Raw genomic sequence first — 21199 nt, 5'->3', positions numbered from 1 at the left:
ATTCTCGAGTTACGACGGGGATCTCAGCCTTCCCCTTGGGTTGGCCCTGGGAAGCCCAATCTTCCCCTCGGGTTGCGAGGGAAAGCTGGGGGTGGCGCTCGAGTCACTGCAGGGCCTAAGAGACCTCACCTAAGCGTGTGTCCGGGACCTAATTTTCCTCTCCAGGGAAGGCAGGGATCTCGGGGTTGCATTCCAGGCTCCCCCGGGGAGTCAGGCCTCGTCTCGAGGGGAAGCCAAGGACTCCGCTCTCCTCTCGAGTCGCGACGCGGGTCTCTTGGAGCCCCCTGAGCGGCCTCAAGGGAGTCCAGCCTCCTCTTCTGTTTGGAGAGAGGACCCGGGATTGCTCTCCAGGCCATGCAGGAAAAGAAGGCCCTCAGCTCGCGAGGACGGGGGCGTCTCAGGGGTTTCCTCGAGCTGCGGCGCCCGTGGGGGTTTTCTCCCGAGGCACGACGAGGATCTCAGGGAGCCTCTCGTGCGGCGCCAGGGAAGTCAGGTCTCCATGCGCGTGGCGAGGGGGAGCGCGTCCTGGCTCTCGAGTCACGGGAGGGGACTAGGGCCTCGAGACGCGTTGAAGAAGGACTCTCGAGGTCTTTGTCGGGGGGCGGCGGGAAACCCTCGTGTCCCTCGCCTTCTGCCGGGGACCTTAGGGAACTTCCCAGGGTGCCTCTGAGAGGCGAGGGATCCTGTGGAGGTGGCGGGGCCCCTCGGGACTCCGCTGGGTCTGGCGCAACGGAAGAGGGCCTCACCTCGAGGGGAGGCAGGCACCTCAGGCTTCCTCTGCGTTTCGGACTCCGACCGCAGGGTCCCTGCAGAGTTGGGACAGGAGAGTCAGGCCTCGTCTTGTCTGAGGAAGGGAACCCCGCTGGCCTCTCGAGTTGCTCGGGGGGTCTCAGGCCCCTCGTCGAGCTGTGTGTGGAACCCGCGGGTCTTTGCGGACGATGCCCGGGGGTGGCAGTGCCCCTTCGTGTTGTGCCTTCACCCACAGGGTTGCCTTCGAAGAGGGGTCCGGGCCTCGGGTCCTTCTCAAGAGCGGACCGGGGAATCGGGGGCGTTCGGCCTGTGGCCCCACCCACGTGGCTCGTCTCGAATTTCCTCGTGAGACCGGCCTCATCCTGAGGTGCGCCGGGAAGGCCGGGAACCCCTTCCAGACCACGCAGGGGAATCGCCTCTCCTGTCGCGATCAGGAGGGGAGAAGGGGCTCAGAGGAAGCGGTGCCGGGACCCTCGGTGTTCCCCTCGGGGGAACCCGGCGTGTCGGGGGACTTTTGGGGGTCGCAGGAAGGCTGTCAGGGACCGTCTCGCCCTTCAGGGCGGAACAGGGGACTTCCCTTGAGACGCCGTCGCGGGCAAGGGCCTCATCTTGCCAAGCGGTGGGAACCACGTGGTTTTTCTCGAGTTGCGGCGGCATTCTCGAGTTACGACGGGGATCTCAGCCTTCCCCTTGGGTTGGCCCTGGGAAGCCCAATCTTCCCCTCGGGTTGCGAGGGAAAGCTGGGGGTGGCGCTCGAGTCACTGCAGGGCCTAAGAGACCTCACCTAAGCGTGTGTCCGGGACCTAATTTTCCTCTCCAGGGAAGGCAGGGATCTCGGGGTTGCATTCCAGGCTCCCCCGGGGAGTCAGGCCTCGTCTCGAGGGGAAGCCAAGGACTCCGCTCTCCTCTCGAGTCGCGACGCGGGTCTCTTGGAGCCCCCTGAGCGGCCTCAAGGGAGTCCAGCCTCCTCTTCCGTTTGGAGAGAGGACCCGGGATTGCTCTCCAGGCCATGCAGGAAAAGAAGGCCCTCAGCTCGCGAGGACGGGGGCGTCTCAGGGGTTTCCTCGAGCTGCGGCGCCCGTGGGGGTTTTCTCCCGAGGCACGACGAGGATCTCAGGGAGCCTCTCGTGCGGCGCCAGGGAAGTCAGGTCTCCATGCGCGTGGCGAGGGGGAGCGCGTCCTGGCTCTCGAGTCACGGGAGGGGACTAGGGCCTCGAGACGCCTTGAAGAAGGACTCTCGAGGTCTTTGTCGGGGGGCGGCGGGAAACCCTCGTGTCCCTCGCCTTCTGCCGGGGACCTTAGGGAACTTCCCAGGGTGCCTCTGAGAGGCGAGGGATCCTGTGGAGGTGGCGGGGCCCCTCGGGACTCCGCTGGGTCTGGCGCAACGGAAGAGGGCCTCACCTCGAGGGGAGGCAGGCACCTCAGGCTTCCTCTGCGTTTCGGACTCCGACCGCAGGGTCCCTGCAGAGTTGGGACAGGAGAGTCAGGCCTCGTCTTGTCTGAGGAAGGGAACCCCGCTGGCCTCTCGAGTTGCTCGGGGGGTCTCAGGCCCCTCGTCGAGCTGTGTGTGGAACCCGCGGGTCTTTGCGGACGATGCACGGGGGTGGCAGTGCCCCTTCGTGTTGTGCCTTCACCCACAGGGTTGCCTTCGAAGAGGGGTCCGGGCCTCGGGTCCTTCTCAAGAGCGGACCGGGGAATCGGGGGCGTTCGGCCTGTGGCCCCACCCACGTGGCTCGTCTCGAATTTCCTCGTGAGACCGGCCTCATCCTGAGGTGCGCCGGGAAGGCCGGGAACCCCTTCCAGACCACGCAGGGGAATCGCCTCTCCTGTCGCGATCAGGAGGGGAGAAGGGGCTCAGAGGAAGCGGTGCCGGGACCCTCGGTGTTCCCCTCGGGGGAACCCGGCGTGTCGGGGGACTTTTGGGGGTCGCAGGAAGGCTGTCAGGGACCGTCTCGCCCTTCAGGGCGGAACAGGGGACTTCCCTTGAGACGCCGTCGCGGGCAAGGGCCTCATCTTGCCAAGCGGTGGGAACCACGTGGTTTTTCTCGAGTTGCGGCGGCATTCTCGAGTTACGACGGGGATCTCAGCCTTCCCCTTGGGTTGGCCCTGGGAAGCCCAATCTTCCCCTCGGGTTGCAAGGGAAAGCTGGGGGTGGCGCTCGAGTCACTGCAGGGCCTAAGAGACCTCACCTAAGCGTGTGTCCGGGACCTAATTTTCCTCTCCAGGGAAGGCAGGGATCTCGGGGTTGCATTCCAGGCTCCCCCGGGGAGTCAGGCCTCGTCTCGAGGGGAAGCCAAGGACTCCGCTCTCCTCTCGAGTCGCGACGCGGGTCTCTTGGAGCCCCCTGAGCGGCCTCAAGGGAGTCCAGCCTCCTCTTCCGTTTGGAGAGAGGACCCGGGATTGCTCTCCAGGCCATGCAGGAAAAGAAGGCCCTCAGCTCGCGAGGACGGGGGCGTCTCAGGGGTTTCCTCGAGCTGCAGCGCCCGTGGGGGTTTTCTCCCGAGGCACGACGAGGATCTCAGGGAGCCTCTCGTGCGGCGCCAGGGAAGTCAGGTCTCCATGCGCGTGGCGAGGGGGAGCGCGTCCTGGCTCTCGAGTCACGGGAGGGGACTAGGGCCTCGAGACGCGTTGAAGAAGGACTCTCGAGGTCTTTGTCGGGGGGCGGCGGGAAACCCTCGTGTCCCTCGCCTTCTGCCGGGTACCTTAGGGAACTTCCCAGGGTGCCTCTGAGAGGCGAGGGATCCTGTGGAGGTGGCGGGGCCCCTCGGGACTCCGCTGGGTCTGGCGCAACGGAAGAGGGCCTCACCTCGAGGGGAGGCAGGCACCTCAGGCTTCCTCTGCGTTTCGGACTCCGACCGCAGGGTCCCTGCAGAGTTGGGACAGGAGAGTCAGGCCTCGTCTTGTCTGAGGAAGGGAACCCCGCTGGCCTCTCGAGTTGCTCGGGGGGTCTCAGGCCCCTCGTCGAGCTGTGTGTGGAACCCGCGGGTCTTTGCGGACGATGCACGGGGGTGGCAGTGCCCCTTCGTGTTGTGCCTTCACCCACAGGGTTGCCTTCGAAGAGGGGTCCGGGCCTCGGGTCCTTCTCAAGAGCGGACCGGGGAATCGGGGGCGTTCGGCCTGTGGCCCCACCCACGTGGCTCGTCTCGAATTTCCTCGTGAGACCGGCCTCATCCTGAGGTGCGCCGGGAAGGCCGGGAACACCTTCCAGACCACGCAGGGGAATCGCCTCTCCTGTCACGATCAGGAGGGGAGAAGGGGCTCAGAGGAAGCGGTGCCGGGACCCTCGGTGTTCCCCTCGGGGGAACCCGGCGTGTCGGGGGACTTTTGGGGGTCGCAGGAAGGCTGTCAGGGACCGTCTCGCCCTTCAGGGCGGAACAGGGGACTTCCCTTGAGACGCCGTCGCGGGCAAGGGCCTCATCTTGCCAAGCGGTGGGAACCACGTGGTTTTTCTCGAGTTGCGGCGGCATTCTCGAGTTACGACGGGGATCTCAGCCTTCCCCTTGGGTTGGCCCTGGGAAGCCCAATCTTCCCCTCGGGTTGCGAGGGAAAGCTGGGGGTGGCGCTCGAGTCACTGCAGGGCCTAAGAGACCTCACCTAAGCGTGTGTCCGGGACCTAATTTTCCTCTCCAGGGAAGGCAGGGATCTCGGGGTTGCATTCCAGGCTCCCCCGGGGAGTCAGGCCTCGTCTCGAGGGGAAGCCAAGGACTCCGCTCTCCTCTCGAGTCGCGACGCGGGTCTCTTGGAGCCCCCTGAGCGGCCTCAAGGGAGTCCAGCCTCCTCTTCCGTTTGGAGAGAGGACCCGGGATTGCTCTCCAGGCCATGCAGGAAAAGAAGGCCCTCAGCTCGCGAGGACGGGGGCGTCTCAGGGGTTTCCTCGAGCTGCGGCGCCCGTGGGGGTTTTCTCCCGAGGCACGACGAGGATCTCAGGGAGCCTCTCGTGCGGCGCCAGGGAAGTCAGGTCTCCATGCGCGTGGCGAGGGGGAGCGCGTCCTGGCTCTCGAGTCACGGGAGGGGACTAGGGCCTCGAGACGCGTTGAAGAAGGACTCTCGAGGTCTTTGTCGGGGGGCGGCGGGAAACCCTCGTGTCCCTCGCCTTCTGCCGGGGACCTTAGGGAACTTCCCAGGGTGCCTCTGAGAGGCGAGGGATCCTGTGGAGGTGGCGGGGCCCCTCGGGACTCCGCTGGGTCTGGCGCAACGGAAGAGGGCCTCACCTCGAGGGGAGGCAGGCACCTCAGGCTTCCTCTGCGTTTCGGACTCCGACCGCAGGGTCCCTGCAGAGTTGGGACAGGAGAGTCAGGCCTCGTCTTGTCTGAGGAAGGGAACCCCGCTGGCCTCTCGAGTTGCTCGGGGGGTCTCAGGCCCCTCGTCGAGCTGTGTGTGGAACCCGCGGGTCTTTGCGGACGATGCACGGGGGTGGCAGTGCCCCTTCGTGTTGTGCCTTCACCCACAGGGTTGCCTTCGAAGAGGGGTCCGGGCCTCGGGTCCTTCTCAAGAGCGGACCGGGGAATCGGGGGCGTTCGGCCTGTGGCCCCACCCACGTGGCTCGTCTCGAATTTCCTCGTGAGACCGGCCTCATCCTGAGGTGCGCCGGGAAGGCCGGGAACCCCTTCCAGACCACGCAGGGGAATCGCCTCTCCTGTCGCGATCAGGAGGGGAGAAGGGGCTCAGAGGAAGCGGTGCCGGGACCCTCGGTGTTCCCCTCGGGGGAACCCGGCGTGTCGGGGGACTTTTGGGGGTCGCAGGAAGGCTGTCAGGGACCGTCTCGCCCTTCAGGGCGGAACAGGGGACTTCCCTTGAGACGCCGTCGCGGGCAAGGGCCTCATCTTGCCAAGCGGTGGGAACCACGTGGTTTTTCTCGAGTTGCGGCGGCATTCTCGAGTTACGACGGGGATCTCAGCCTTCCCCTTGGGTTGGCCCTGGGAAGCCCAATCTTCCCCTCGGGTTGCGAGGGAAAGCTGGGGGTGGCGCTCGAGTCACTGCAGGGCCTAAGAGACCTCACCTAAGCGTGTGTCCGGGACCTAATTTTCCTCTCCAGGGAAGGCAGGGATCTCGGGGTTGCATTCCAGGCTCCCCCGGGGAGTCAGGCCTCGTCTCGAGGGGAAGCCAAGGACTCCGCTCTCCTCTCGAGTCGCGACGCGGGTCTCTTGCAGCCCCCTGAGCGGCCTCAAGGGAGTCCAGCCTCCTCTTCCGTTTGGAGAGAGGACCCGGGATTGCTCTCCAGGCCATGCAGGAAAAGAAGGCCCTCAGCTCGCGAGGACGGGGGCGTCTCAGGGGTTTCCTCGAGCTGCAGCGCCCGTGGGGGTTTTCTCCCGAGGCACGACGAGGATCTCAGGGAGCCTCTCGTGCGGCGCCAGGGAAGTCAGGTCTCCATGCGCGTGGCGAGGGGGAGCGCGTCCTGGCTCTCGAGTCACGGGAGGGGACTAGGGCCTCGAGACGCGTTGAAGAAGGACTCTCGAGGTCTTTGTCGGGGGGCGGCGGGAAACCCTCGTGTCCCTCGCCTTCTGCCGGGGACCTTAGGGAACTTGCCAGGGTGCCTCTGAGAGGCGAGGGATCCTGTGGAGGTGGCGGGGCCCCTCGGGACTCCGCTGGGTCTGGCGCAACGGAAGAGGGCCTCACCTCGAGGGGAGGCAGGCACCTCAGGCTTCCTCTGCGTTTCGGACTCCGACCGCAGGGTCCCTGCAGAGTTGGGACAGGAGAGTCAGGCCTCGTCTTGTCTGAGGAAGGGAACCCCGCTGGCCTCTCGAGTTGCTCGGGGGGTCTCAGGCCCCTCGTCGAGCTGTGTGTGGAACCCGCGGGTCTTTGCGGACGATGCACGGGGGTGGCAGTGCCCCTTCGTGTTGTGCCTTCACCCACAGGGTTGCCTTCGAAGAGGGGTCCGGGCCTCGGGTCCTTCTCAAGAGCGGACCGGGGAATCGGGGGCGTTCGGCCTGTGGCCCCACCCACGTGGCTCGTCTCGAATTTCCTCGTGAGACCGGCCTCATCCTGAGGTGCGCCGGGAAGGCCGGGAACCCCTTCCAGACCACGCAGGGGAATCGCCTCTCCTGTCGCGATCAGGAGGTGAGAAGGGGCTCAGAGGAAGCGGTGCCGGGACCCTCGGTGTTCCCCTCGGGGGAACCCGGCGTGTCGGGGGACTTTTGGGGGTCGCAGGAAGGCTGTCAGGGACCGTCTCGCCCTTCAGGGCGGAACAGGGGACTTCCCTTGAGACGCCGTCGCGGGCAAGGGCCTCATCTTGCCAAGCGGTGGGAACCACGTGGTTTTTCTCGAGTTGCGGCGGCATTCTCGAGTTACGACGGGGATCTCAGCCTTCCCCTTGGGTTGGCCCTGGGAAGCCCAATCTTCCCCTCGGGTTGCGAGGGAAAGCTGGGGGTGGCGCTCGAGTCACTGCAGGGCCTAAGAGACCTCACCTAAGCGTGTGTCCGGGACCTAATTTTCCTCTCCAGGGAAGGCAGGGATCTCGGGGTTGCATTCCAGGCTCCCCCGGGGAGTCAGGCCTCGTCTCGAGGGGAAGCCAAGGACTCCGCTCTCCTCTCGAGTCGCGACGCGGGTCTCTTGGAGCCCCCTGAGCGGCCTCAAGGGAGTCCAGCCTCCTCTTCCGTTTGGAGAGAGGACCCGGGATTGCTCTCCAGGCCATGCAGGAAAAGAAGGCCCTCAGCTCGCGAGGACGGGGGCGTCTCAGGGGTTTCCTCGAGCTGCGGCGCCCGTGGGGGTTTTCTCCCGAGGCACGACGAGGATCTCAGGGAGCCTCTCGTGCGGCGCCAGGGAAGTCAGGTCTCCATGCGCGTGGCGAGGGGGAGCGCGTCCTGGCTCTCGAGTCACGGGAGGGGACTAGGGCCTCGAGACGCGTTGAAGAAGGACTCTCGAGGTCTTTGTCGGGGGGCGGCGGGAAACCCTCGTGTCCCTCGCCTTCTGCCGGGGACCTTAGGGAACTTGCCAGGGTGCCTCTGAGAGGCGAGGGATCCTGTGGAGGTGGCGGGGCCCCTCGGGACTCCGCTGGGTCTGGCGCAACGGAAGAGGGCCGAGGGCCTCACCTCGAGGGGAGGCAGGCACCTCAGGCTTCCTCTGCGTTTCGGACTCCGACCGCAGGGTCCCTGCAGAGTTGGGACAGGAGAGTCAGGCCTCGTCTTGTCTGAGGAAGGGAACCCCGCTGGCCTCTCGAGTTGCTCGGGGGGTCTCAGGCCCCTCGTCGAGCTGTGTGTGGAACCCGCGGGTCTTTGCGGACGATGCACGGGGGTGGCAGTGCCCCTTCGTGTTGTGCCTTCACCCACAGGGTTGCCTTCGAAGAGGGGTCCGGGCCTCGGGTCCTTCTCAAGAGCGGACCGGGGAATCGGGGGCGTTCGGCCTGTGGCCCCACCCACGTGGCTCGTCTCGAATTTCCTCGTGAGACCGGCCTCATCCTGAGGTGCGCCGGGAAGGCCGGGAACCCCTTCCAGACCACGCAGGGGAATCGCCTCTCCTGTCGCGATCAGGAGGGGAGAAGGGGCTCAGAGGAAGCGGTGCCGGGACCCTCGGTGTTCCCCTCGGGGGAACCCGGCGTGTCGGGGGACTTTTGGGGGTCGCAGGAAGGCTGTCAGGGACCGTCTCGCCCTTCAGGGCGGAACAGGGGACTTCCCTTGAGACGCCGTCGCGGGCAAGGGCCTCATCTTGCCAAGCGGTGGGAACCACGTGGTTTTTCTCGAGTTGCGGCGGCATTCTCGAGTTACGACGGGGATCTCAGCCTTCCCCTTGGGTTGGCCCTGGGAAGCCCAATCTTCCCCTCGGGTTGCGAGGGAAAGCTGGGGGTGGCGCTCGAGTCACTGCAGGGCCTAAGAGACCTCACCTAAGCGTGTGTCCGGGACCTAATTTTCCTCTCCAGGGAAGGCAGGGATCTCGGGGTTGCATTCCAGGCTCCCCCGGGGAGTCAGGCCTCGTCTCGAGGGGAAGCCAAGGACTCCGCTCTCCTCTCGAGTCGCGACGCGGGTCTCTTGGAGCCCCCTGAGCGGCCTCAAGGGAGTCCAGCCTCCTCTTCCGTTTGGAGAGAGGACCCGGGATTGCTCTCCAGGCCATGCAGGAAAAGAAGGCCCTCAGCTCGCGAGGACGGGGGCGTCTCAGGGGTTTCCTCGAGCTGCGGCGCCCGTGGGGGTTTTCTCCCGAGGCACGACGAGGATCTCAGGGAGCCTCTCGTGCGGCGCCAGGGAAGTCAGGTCTCCATGCGCGTGGCGAGGGGGAGCGCGTCCTGGCTCTCGAGTCACGGGAGGGGACTAGGGCCTCGAGACGCGTTGAAGAAGGACTCTCGAGGTCTTTGTCGGGGGGCGGCGGGAAACCCTCGTGTCCCTCGCCTTCTGCCGGGGACCTTAGGGAACTTGCCAGGGTGCCTCTGAGAGGCGAGGGATCCTGTGGAGGTGGCGGGGCCCCTCGGGACTCCGCTGGGTCTGGCGCAACGGAAGAGGGCCTCACCTCGAGGGGAGGCAGGCACCTCAGGCTTCCTCTGCGTTTCGGACTCCGACCGCAGGGTCCCTGCAGAGTTGGGACAGGAGAGTCAGGCCTCGTCTTGTCTGAGGAAGGGAACCCCGCTGGCCTCTCGAGTTGCTCGGGGGGTCTCAGGCCCCTCGTCGAGCTGTGTGTGGAACCCGCGGGTCTTTGCGGACGATGCACGGGGGTGGCAGTGCCCCTTCGTGTTGTGCCTTCACCCACAGGGTTGCCTTCGAAGAGGGGTCCGGGCCTCGGGTCCTTCTCAAGAGCGGACCGGGGAATCGGGGGCGTTCGGCCTGTGGCCCCACCCACGTGGCTCGTCTCGAATTTCCTCGTGAGACCGGCCTCATCCTGAGGTGCGCCGGGAAGGCCGGGAACCCCTTCCAGACCACGCAGGGGAATCGCCTCTCCTGTCGCGATCAGGAGGGGAGAAGGGGCTCAGAGGAAGCGGTGCCGGGACCCTCGGTGTTCCCCTCGGGGGAACCCGGCGTGTCGGGGGACTTTTGGGGGTCGCAGGAAGGCTGTCAGGGACCGTCTCGCCCTTCAGGGCGGAACAGGGGACTTCCCTTGAGACGCCGTCGCGGGCAAGGGCCTCATCTTGCCAAGCGGTGGGAACCACGTGGTTTTTCTCGAGTTGCGGCGGCATTCTCGAGTTACGACGGGGATCTCAGCCTTCCCCTTGGGTTGGCCCTGGGAAGCCCAATCTTCCCCTCGGGTTGCGAGGGAAAGCTGGGGGTGGCGCTCGAGTCACTGCAGGGCCTAAGAGACCTCACCTAAGCGTGTGTCCGGGACCTAATTTTCCTCTCCAGGGAAGGCAGGGATCTCGGGGTTGCATTCCAGGCTCCCCCGGGGAGTCAGGCCTCGTCTCGAGGGGAAGCCAAGGACTCCGCTCTCCTCTCGAGTCGCGACGCGGGTCTCTTGGAGCCCCCTGAGCGGCCTCAAGGGAGTCCAGCCTCCTCTTCCGTTTGGAGAGAGGACCCGGGATTGCTCTCCAGGCCATGCAGGAAAAGAAGGCCCTCAGCTCGCGAGGACGGGGGCGTCTCAGGGGTTTCCTCGAGCTGCGGCGCCCGTGGGGGTTTTCTCCCGAGGCACGACGAGGATCTCAGGGAGCCTCTCGTGCGGCGCCAGGGAAGTCAGGTCTCCATGCGCGTGGCGAGGGGGAGCACGTCCTGGCTCTCGAGTCACGGGAGGGGACTAGGGCCTCGAGACGCGTTGAAGAAGGACTCTCGAGGTCTTTGTCGGGGGGCGGCGGGAAACTCTCGTGTCCCTCGCCTTCTGCCGGGGACCTTAGGGAACTTCCCAGGGTGCCTCTGAGAGGCGAGGGATCCTGTGGAGGTGGCGGGGCCCCTCGGGACTCCGCTGGGTCTGGCGCAACGGAAGAGGGCCTCACCTCGAGGGGAGGCAGGCACCTCAGGCTTCCTCTGCGTTTCGGACTCCGACCGCAGGGTCCCTGCAGAGTTGGGACAGGAGAGTCAGGCCTCGTCTTGTCTGAGGAAGGGAACCCCGCTGGCCTCTCGAGTTGCTCGGGGGGTCTCAGGCCCCTCGTCGAGCTGTGTGTGGAACCCGCGGGTCTTTGCGGACGATGCCCGGGGGTGGCAGTGCCCCTTCGTGTTGTGCCTTCACCCACAGGGTTGCCTTCGAAGAGGGGTCCGGGCCTCGGGTCCTTCTCAAGAGCGGACCGGGGAATCGGGGGCGTTCGGCCTGTGGCCCCACCCACGTGGCTCGTCTCGAATTTCCTCGTGAGACCGGCCTCATCCTGAGGTGCGCCGGGAAGGCCGGGAACCCCTTCCAGACCACGCAGGGGAATCGCCTCTCCTGTCGCGATCAGGAGGGGAGAAGGGGCTCAGAGGAAGCGGTGCCGGGACCCTCGGTGTTCCCCTCGGGGGAACCCGGCGTGTCGGGGGACTTTTGGGGGTCGCAGGAAGGCTGTCAGGGACCGTCTCGCCCTTCAGGGCGGAACAGGGGACTTCCCTTGAGACGCCGTCGCGGGCAAGGGCCTCATCTTGCCAAGCGGTGGGAACCACGTGGTTTTTCTCGAGTTGCGGCGGCATTCTCGAGTTACGACGGGGATCTCAGCCTTCCCCTTGGGTTGGCCCTGGGAAGCCCAATCTTCCCCTCGGGTTGCGAGGGAAAGCTGGGGGTGGCGCTCGAGTCACTGCAGGGCCTAAGAGACCTCACCTAAGCGTGTGTCCGGGACCTAATTTTCCTCTCCAGGGAAGGCAGGGATCTCGGGGTTGCATTCCAGGCTCCCCCGGGGAGTCAGGCCTCGTCTCGAGGGGAAGCCAAGGACTCCGCTCTCCTCTCGAGTCGCGACGCGGGTCTCTTGGAGCCCCCTGAGCGGCCTCAAGGGAGTCCAGCCTCCTCTTCCGTTTGGAGAGAGGACCCGGGATTGCTCTCCAGGCCATGCAGGAAAAGAAGGCCCTCAGCTCGCGAGGACGGGGGCGTCTCAGGGGTTTCCTCGAGCTGCGGCGCCCGTGGGGGTTTTCTCCCGAGGCACGACGAGGATCTCAGGGAGCCTCTCGTGCGGCGCCAGGGAAGTCAGGTCTCCATGCGCGTGGCGAGGGGGAGCGCGTCCTGGCTCTCGAGTCACGGGAGGGGACTAGGGCCTCGAGACGCCTTGAAGAAGGACTCTCGAGGTCTTTGTCGGGGGGCGGCGGGAAACCCTCGTGTCCCTCGCCTTCTGCCGGGGACCTTAGGGAACTTCCCAGGGTGCCTCTGAGAGGCGAGGGATCCTGTGGAGGTGGCGGGGCCCCTCGGGACTCCGCTGGGTCTGGCACAACGGAAGAGGGCCTCACCTCGAGGGGAGGCAGGCACCTCAGGCTTCCTCTGCGTTTCGGACTCCGACCGCAGGGTCCCTGCAGAGTTGGGACAGGAGAGTCAGGCCTCGTCTTGTCTGAGGAAGGGAACCCCGCTGGCCTCTCGAGTTGCTCGGGGGGTCTCAGGCCCCTCGTCGAGCTGTGTGTGGAACCCGCGGGTCTTTGCGGACGATGCACGGGGGTGGCAGTGCCCCTTCGTGTTGTGCCTTCACCCACAGGGTTGCCTTCGAAGAGGGGTCCGGGCCTCGGGTCCTTCTCAAGAGCGGACCGGGGAATCGGGGGCGTTCGGCCTGTGGCCCCACCCACGTGGCTCGTCTCGAATTTCCTCGTGAGACCGGCCTCATCCTGAGGTGCGCCGGGAAGGCCGGGAACCCCTTCCAGACCACGCAGGGGAATCGCCTCTCCTGTCGCGATCAGGAGGGGAGAAGGGGCTCAGAGGAAGCGGTGCCGGGACCCTCGGTGTTCCCCTCGGGGGAACCCGGCGTGTCGGGGGACTTTTGGGGGTCGCAGGAAGGCTGTCAGGGACCGTCTCGCCCTTCAGGGCGGAACAGGGGACTTCCCTTGAGACGCCGTCGCGGGCAAGGGCCTCATCTTGCCAAGCGGTGGGAACCACGTGGTTTTTCTCGAGTTGCGGCGGCATTCTCGAGTTACGACGGGGATCTCAGCCTTCCCCTTGGGTTGGCCCTGGGAAGCCCAATCTTCCCCTCGGGTTGCGAGGGAAAGCTGGGGGTGGCGCTCGAGTCACTGCAGGGCCTAAGAGACCTCACCTAAGCGTGTGTCCGGGACCTAATTTTCCTCTCCAAGGAAGGCAGGGATCTCGGGGTTGCATTCCAGGCTCCCCCGGGGAGTCAGGCCTCGTCTCGAGGGGAAGCCAAGGACTCCGCTCTCCTCTCGAGTCGCGACGCGGGTCTCTTGGAGCCCCCTGAGCGGCCTCAAGGGAGTCCAGCCTCCTCTTCCGTTTGGAGAGAGGACCCGGGATTGCTCTCCAGGCCATGCAGGAAAAGAAGGCCCTCAGCTCGCGAGGACGGGGGCGTCTCAGGGGTTTCCTCGAGCTGCGGCGCCCGTGGGGGTTTTCTCCCGAGGCACGACGAGGATCTCAGGGAGCCTCTCGTGCGGCGCCAGGGAAGTCAGGTCTCCATGCGCGTGGCGAGGGGGAGCGCGTCCTGGCTCTCGAGTCACGGGAGGGGACTAGGGCCTCGAGACGCCTTGAAGAAGGACTCTCGAGGTCTTTGTCGGGGGGCGGCGGGAAACCCTCGTGTCCCTCGCCTTCTGCCGGGGACCTTAGGGAACTTCCCAGGGTGCCTCTGAGAGGCGAGGGATCCTGTGGAGGTGGCGGGGCCCCTCGGGACTCCGCTGGGTCTGGCGCAACGGAAGAGGGCCTCACCTCGAGGGGAGGCAGGCACCTCAGGCTTCCTCTGCGTTTCGGACTCCTACCGCAGGGTCCCTGCAGAGTTGGGACAGGAGAGTCAGGCCTCGTCTTGTCTGAGGAAGGGAACCCCGCTGGCCTCTCGAGTTGCTCGGGGGGTCTCAGGCCCCTCGTCGAGCTGTGTGTGGAACCCGCGGGTCTTTGCGGACGATGCACGGGGGTGGCAGTGCCCCTTCGTGTTGTGCCTTCACCCACAGGGTTGCCTTCGAAGAGGGGTCCGGGCCTCGGGTCCTTCTCAAGAGCGGACCGGGGAATCGGGGGCGTTCGGCCTGTGGCCCCACCCACGTGGCTCGTCTCGAATTTCCTCGTGAGACCGGCCTCATCCTGAGGTGCGCCGGGAAGGCCGGGAACCCCTTCCAGACCACGCAGGGGAATCGCCTCTCCTGTCGCGATCAGGAGGGGAGAAGGGGCTCAGAGGAAGCGGTGCCGGGACCCTCGGTGTTCCCCTCGGGGGAACCCGGCGTGTCGGGGGACTTTTGGGGGTCGCAGGAAGGCTGTCAGGGACCGTCTCGCCCTTCAGGGCGGAACAGGGGACTTCCCTTGAGACGCCGTCGCGGGCAAGGGCCTCATCTTGCCAAGCGGTGGGAACCACGTGGTTTTTCTCGAGTTGCGGCGGCATTCTCGAGTTACGACGGGGATCTCAGCCTTCCCCTTGGGTTGGCCCTGGGAAGCCCAATCTTCCCCTCGGGTTGCGAGGGAAAGCTGGGGGTGGCGCTCGAGTCACTGCAGGGCCTAAGAGACCTCACCTAAGCGTGTGTCCGGGACCTAATTTTCCTCTCCAGGGAAGGCAGGGATCTCGGGGTTGCATTCCAGGCTCCCCCGGGGAGTCAGGCCTCGTCTCGAGGGGAAGCCAAGGACTCCGCTCTCCTCTCGAGTCGCGACGCGGGTCTCTTGGAGCCCCCTGAGCGGCCTCAAGGGAGTCCAGCCTCCTCTTCCGTTTGGAGAGAGGACCCGGGATTGCTCTCCAGGCCATGCAGGAAAAGAAGGCCCTCAGCTCGCGAGGACGGGGGCGTCTCAGGGGTTTCCTCGAGCTGCGGCGCCCGTGGGGGTTTTCTCCCGAGGCACGACGAGGATCTCAGGGAGCCTCTCGTGCGGCGCCAGGGAAGTCAGGTCTCCATGCGCGTGGCGAGGGGGAGCGCGTCCTGGCTCTCGAGTCACGGGAGGGGACTAGGGCCTCGAGACGCCTTGAAGAAGGACTCTCGAGGTCTTTGTCGGGGGGCGGCGGGAAACCCTCGTGTCCCTCGCCTTCTGCCGGGGACCTTAGGGAACTTCCCAGGGTGCCTCTGAGAGGCGAGGGATCCTGTGGAGGTGGCGGGGCCCCTCGGGACTCCGCTGGGTCTGGCGCAACGGAAGAGGGCCTCACCTCGAGGGGAGGCAGGCACCTCAGGCTTCCTCTGCGTTTCGGACTCCTACCGCAGGGTCCCTGCAGAGTTGGGACAGGAGAGTCAGGCCTCGTCTTGTCTGAGGAAGGGAACCCCGCTGGCCTCTCGAGTTGCTCGGGGGGTCTCAGGCCCCTCGTCGAGCTGTGTGTGGAACCCGCGGGTCTTTGCGGACGATGCACGGGGGTGGCAGTGCCCCTTCGTGTTGTGCCTTCACCCACAGGGTTGCCTTCGAAGAGGGGTCCGGGCCTCGGGTCCTTCTCAAGAGCGGACCGGGGAATCGGGGGCGTTCGGCCTGTGGCCCCACCCACGTGGCTCGTCTCGAATTTCCTCGTGAGACCGGCCTCATCCTGAGGTGCGCCGGGAAGGCCGGGAACCCCTTCCAGACCACGCAGGGGAATCGCCTCTCCTGTCGCGATCAGGAGGGGAGAAGGGGCTCAGAGGAAGCGGTGCCGGGACCCTCGGTGTTCCCCTCGGGGGAACCCGGCGTGTCGGGGGACTTTTGGGGGTCGCAGGAAGGCTGTCAGGGACCGTCTCGCCCTTCAGGGCGGAACAGGGGACTTCCCTTGAGACGCCGTCGCGGGCAAGGGCCTCATCTTGCCAAGCGGTGGGAACCACGTGGTTTTTCTCGAGTTGCGGCGGCATTCTCGAGTTACGACGGGGATCTCAGCCTTCCCCTTGGGTTGGCCCTGGGAAGCCCAATCTTCCCCTCGGGTTGCGAGGGAAAGCTGGGGGTGGCGCTCGAGTCACTGCAGGGCCTAAGAGACCTCACCTAAGCGTGTGTCCGGGACCTAATTTTCCTCTCCAGGGAAGGCAGGGATCTCGGGGTTGCATTCCAGGCTCCCCCGGGGAGTCAGGCCTCGTCTCGAGGGGAAGCCAAGGACTCCGCTCTCCTCTCGAGTCGCGACGCGGGTCTCTTGGAGCCCCCTGAGCGGCCTCAAGGGAGTCCAGCCTCCTCTTCCGTTTGGAGAGAGGACCCGGGATTGCTCTCCAGGCCATGCAGGAAAAGAAGGCCCTCAGCTCGCGAGGACGGGGGCGTCTCAGGGGTTTCCTCGAGCTGCGGCGCCCGTGGGGGTTTTCTCCCGAGGCACGACGAGGATCTCAGGGAGCCTCTCGTGCGGCGCCAGGGAAGTCAGGTCTCCATGCGCGTGGCGAGGGGGAGCGCGTCCTGGCTCTCGAGTCACGGGAGGGGACTAGGGCCTCGAGACGCGTTGAAGAAGGACTCTCGAGGTCTTCGTCGGGGGGCGGCGGGAAACCCTCGTGTCCCTCGCCTTCTGCCGGGGACCTTAGGGAACTTGCCAGGGTGCCTCTGAGAGGCGAGGGATCCTGTGGAGGTGGCGGGGCCCCTCGGGACTCCGCTGGGTCTGGCGCAACGGAAGAGGGCCTCACCTCGAGGGGAGGCAGGCACCTCAGGCTTCCTCTGCGTTTCGGACTCCGACCGCAGGGTCCCTGCAGAGTTGGGACAGGAGAGTCAGGCCTCGTCTTGTCTGAGGAAGGGAACCCCGCTGGCCTCTCGAGTTGCTCGGGGGGTCTCAGGCCCCTCGTCGAGCTGTGTGTGGAACCCGCGGGTCTTTGCGGACGATGCATGGGGGTGGCAGTGCCCCTTCGTGTTGTGCCTTCACCCACAGGGTTGCCTTCGAAGAGGGGTCCGGGCCTCGGGTCCTTCTCAAGAGCGGACCGGGGAATCGGGGGCGTTCGGCCTGTGGCCCCACCCACGTGGCTCGTCTCGAATTTCCTCGTGAGACCGGCCTCATCCTGAGGTGCGCCGGGAAGGCCGGGAACCCCTTCCAGACCACGCAGGGGAATCGCCTCTCCTGTCGCGATCAGGAGGGGAGAAGGGGCTCAGAGGAAGCGGTGCCGGGACCCTCGGTGTTCCCCTCGGGGGAACCCGGCGTGTCGGGGGACTTTTGGGGGTCGCAGGAAGGCTGTCAGGGACCGTCTCGCCCTTCAGGGCGGAACAGGGGACTTCCCTTGAGACGCCGTCGCGGGCAAGGGCCTCATCTTGCCAAGCGGTGGGAACCACGTGGTTTTTCTCGAGTTGCGGCGGCATTCTCGAGTTACGACGGGGATCTCAGCCTTCCCCTTGGGTTGGCCCTGGGAAGCCCAATCTTCCCCTCGGGTTGCGAGGGAAAGCTGGGGGTGGCGCTCGAGTCACTGCAGGGCCTAAGAGACCTCACCTAAGCGTGTGTCCGGGACCTAATTTTCCTCTCCAGGGAAGGCAGGGATCTCGGGGTTGCATTCCAGGCTCCCCCGGGGAGTCAGGCCTCGTCTCGAGGGGAAGCCAAGGACTCCGCTCTCCTCTCGAGTCGCGACGCGGGTCTCTTGGAGCCCCCTGAGCGGCCTCAAGGGAGTCCAGCCTCCTCTTCCGTTTGGAGAGAGGACCCGGGATTGCTCTCCAGGCCATGCAGGAAAAGAAGGCCCTCAGCTCGCGAGGACGGGGGCGTCTCAGGGGTTTCCTCGAGCTGCGGCGCCCGTGGGGGTTTTCTCCCGAGGCACGACGAGGATCTCAGGGAGCCTCTCGTGCGGCGCCAGGGAAGTCAGGTCTCCATGCGCGTGGCGAGGGGGAGCGCGTCCTGGCTCTCGAGTCACGGGAGGGGACTAGGGCCTCGAGACGTGTTGAAGAAGGACTCTCGAGGTCTTTGTCGGGGGGCGGCGGGAAACCCTCGTGTCCCTCGCCTTCTGCTGGGGACCTTAGGGAACTTCCCAGGGTGCCTCTGAGAGGCGAGGGATCCTGTGGAGGTGGCGGGGCCCCTCGGGACTCCGCTGGGTCTGGCGCAACGGAAGAGGGCCTCACCTCGAGGGGAGGCAGGCACCTCAGGCTTCCTCTGCGTTTCGGACTCCGACCGCAGGGTCCCTGCAGAGTTGGGACAGGAGAGTCAGGCCTCGTCTTGTCTGAGGAAGGGAACCCCGCTGGCCTCTCGAGTTGCTCGGGGGGTCTCAGGCCCCTCGTCGAGCTGTGTGTGGAACCCGCGGGTCTTTGCGGACGATGCACGGGGGTGGCAGTGCCCCTTCGTGTTGTGCCTTCACCCACAGGGTTGCCTTCGAAGAGGGGTCCGGGCCTCGGGTCCTTCTCAAGAGCGGACCGGGGAATCGGGGGCGTTCGGCCTGTGGCCCCACCCACGTGGCTCGTCTCGAATTTCCTCGTGAGACCGGCCTCATCCTGAGGTGCGCCGGGAAGGCCGGGAACCCCTTCCAGACCACGCAGGGGAATCGCCTCTCCTGTCGCGATCAGGAGGGGAGAAGGGGCTCAGAGGAAGCGGTGCCGGGACCCTCGGTGTTCCCCTCGGGGGAACCCGGCGTGTCGGGGGACTTTTGGGGGTCGCAGGAAGGCTGTCAGGGACCGTCTCGCCCTTCAGGGCGGAACAGGGGACTTCCCTTGAGACGCCGTCGCGGGCAAGGGCCTCATCTTGCCAAGCGGTGGGAACCACATGGTTTTTCTCGAGTTGCGGCGGCATTCTCGAGTTACGACGGGGATCTCAGCCTTCCCCTTGGGTTGGCCCTGGGAAGCCCAATCTTCCCCTCGGGTTGCGAGGGAAAGCTGGGGGTGGCGCTCGAGTCACTGCAGGGCCTAAGAGACCTCACCTAAGCGTGTGTCCGGGACCTAATTTTCCTCTCCAGGGAAGGCAGGGATCTCGGGGTTGCATTCCAGGCTCCCCCGGGGAGTCAGGCCTCGTCTCGAGGGGAAGCCAAGGACTCCGCTCTCCTCTCGAGTCGCGACGCGGGTCTCTTGGAGCCCCCTGAGCGGCCTCAAGGGAGTCCAGCCTCCTCTTCCGTTTGGAGAGAGGACCCGGGATTGCTCTCCAGGCCATGCAGGAAAAGAAGGCCCTCAGCTCGCGAGGACGGGGGCGTCTCAGGGGTTTCCTCGAGCTGCGGCGCCCGTGGGGGTTTTCTCCCGAGGCACGACGAGGATCTCAGGGAGCCTCTCGTGCGGCGCCAGGGAAGTCAGGTCTCCATGCGCGTGGCGAGGGGGAGCGCGTCCTGGCTCTCGAGTCACGGGAGGGGACTAGGGCCTCGAGACGCGTTGAAGAAGGACTCTCGAGGTCTTTGTCGGGGGGCGGCGGGAAACCCTCGTGTCCCTCGCCTTCTGCCGGGGACCTTAGGGAACTTCCCAGGGTGCCTCTGAGAGGCGAGGGATCCTGTGGAGGTGGCGGGGCCCCTCGGACCCCGCTGGGTCTGGCGCAACGGAAGAGGGCCTCACCTCGAGGGGAGGCAGGCACCTCAGGCTTCCTCTGCGTTTCGGACTCCGACCGCAGGGTCCCTGCAGAGTTGGGACAGGAGAGTCAGGCCTCGTCTTGTCTGAGGAAGGGAACCCCGCTGGCCTCTCGAGTTGCTCGGGGGGTCTCAGGCCCCTCGTCGAGCTGTGTGTGGAACCCGCGGGTCTTTGCGGACGATGCACGGGGGTGGCAGTGCCCCTTCGTGTTGTGCCTTCACCCACAGGGTTGCCTTCGAAGAGGGGTCCGGGCCTCGGGTCCTTCTCAAGAGCGGACCGGGGAATCGGGGGCGTTCGGCCTGTGGCCCCACCCACGTGGCTCGTCTCGAATTTCCTCGTGAGACCGGCCTCATCCTGAGGTGCGCCGGGAAGGCCGGGAACCCCTTCCAGACCACGCAGGGGAATCGCCTCTCCTGTCGCGATCAGGAGGGGAGAAGGGGCTCAGAGGAAGCGGTGCCGGGGCCCTCGGTGTTCCCCTCGGGGGAACCCGGCGTGTCGGGGGACTTTTGGGGGTCGCAGGAAGGCTGTCAGGGACCGTCTCGCCCTTCAGGGCGGAACAGGGGACTTCCCTTGTGACGCCGTCGCGGGCAAGGGCCTCATCTTGCCAAGCGGTGGGAACCACGTGGTTTTTCTCGAGTTGCGGCGGCATTCTCGAGTTACGACGGGGATCTCAGCCTTCCCCTTGGGTTGGCCCTGGGAAGCCCAATCTTCCCCTCGGGTTGCGAGGGAAAGCTGGGGGTGGCGCTCGAGTCACTGCAGGGCCTAAGAGACCTCACCTAAGCGTGTGTCCGGGACCTAATTTTCCTCTCCAGGGAAGGCAGGGATCTCGGGGTTGCATTCCAGGCTCCCCCGGGGAGTCAGGCCTCGTCTCGAGGGGAAGCCAAGGACTCCGCTCTCCTCTCGAGTCGCGACGCGGGTCTCTTGGAGCCCCCTGAGCGGCCTCAAGGGAGTCCAGCCTCCTCTTCCGTTTGGAGAGAGGACCCGGGATTGCTCTCCAGGCCATGCAGGAAAAGAAGGCCCTCAGCTCGCGAGGACGGGGGCGTCTCAGGGGTTTCCTCGAGCTGCGGCGCCCGTGGGGGTTTTCTCCCGAGGCACGACGAGGATCTCAGGGAGCCTCTCGTGCAGCGCCAGGGAAGTCAGGTCTCCATGCGCGTGGCGAGGGGGAGCGCGTCCTGGCTCTCGAGTCACGGGAGGGGACTAGGGCCTCGAGACGCGTTGAAGAAGGACTCTCGAGGTCTTCGTCGGGGGGCGGCGGGAAACCCTCGTGTCCCTCGCCTTCTGCCGGGGACCTTAGGGAACTTCCCAGGGTGCCTCTGAGAGGCGAGGGATCCTGTGGAGGTGGCGGGGCCCCTCGGGACTCCGCTGGGTCTGGCGCAACGGAAGAGGGCCTCACCTCGAGGGGAGGCAGGCACCTCAGGCTTCCTCTGCGTTTCGGACTCCGACCGCAGGGTCCCTGCAGAGTTGGGACAGGAGAGTCAGGCCTCGTCTTGTCTGAGGAAGGGAACCCCGCTGGCCTCTCGAGTTGCTCGGGGGGTCTCAGGCCCCTCGTCGAGCTGTGTGTGGAACCCGCGGGTCTTTGCGGACGATGCACGGGGGTGGCAGTGCCCCTTCGTGTTGTGCCTTCACCCACAGGGTTGCCTTCGAAGAGGGGTCCGGGCCTCGGGTCCTTCTCAAGAGCGGACCGGGGAATCGGGGGCGTTCGGCCTGTGGCCCCACCCACGTGGCTCGTCTCGAATTTCCTCGTGAGACCGGCCTCATCCTGAGGTGCGCCGGGAAGGCCGGGAACCCCTTCCAGACCACGCAGGGGAATCGCCTCTCCTGTCGCGATCAGGAGGGGAGAAGGGGCTCAGAGGAAGCGGTGCCGGGACCCTCGGTGTTCCCCTCGGGGGAACCCGGCGTGTCGGGGGACTTTTGGGGGTCGCAGGAAGGCTGTCAGGGACCGTCTCGCCCTTCAGGGCGGAACAGGGGACTTCCCTTGAGACGCCGTCGCGGGCAAGGGCCTCATCTTGCCAAGCGGTGGGAACCACGTGGTTTTTCTCGAGTTGCGGCGGCATTCTCGAGTTACGACGGGGATCTCAGCCTTCCCCTTGGGTTGGCCCTGGGAAGCCCAATCTTCCCCTCGGGTTGCGAGGGAAAGCTGGGGGTGGCGCTCGAGTCACTGCAGGGCCTA

This window comes from Bubalus kerabau, unplaced genomic scaffold (genome assembly GCF_029407905.1).
Source record: "Bubalus kerabau isolate K-KA32 ecotype Philippines breed swamp buffalo unplaced genomic scaffold, PCC_UOA_SB_1v2 scaffold_26, whole genome shotgun sequence".
NCBI lineage: Eukaryota > Metazoa > Chordata > Mammalia > Artiodactyla > Bovidae > Bubalus > Bubalus kerabau.
Note: the sequence above shows the minus strand (reverse complement) of the source record.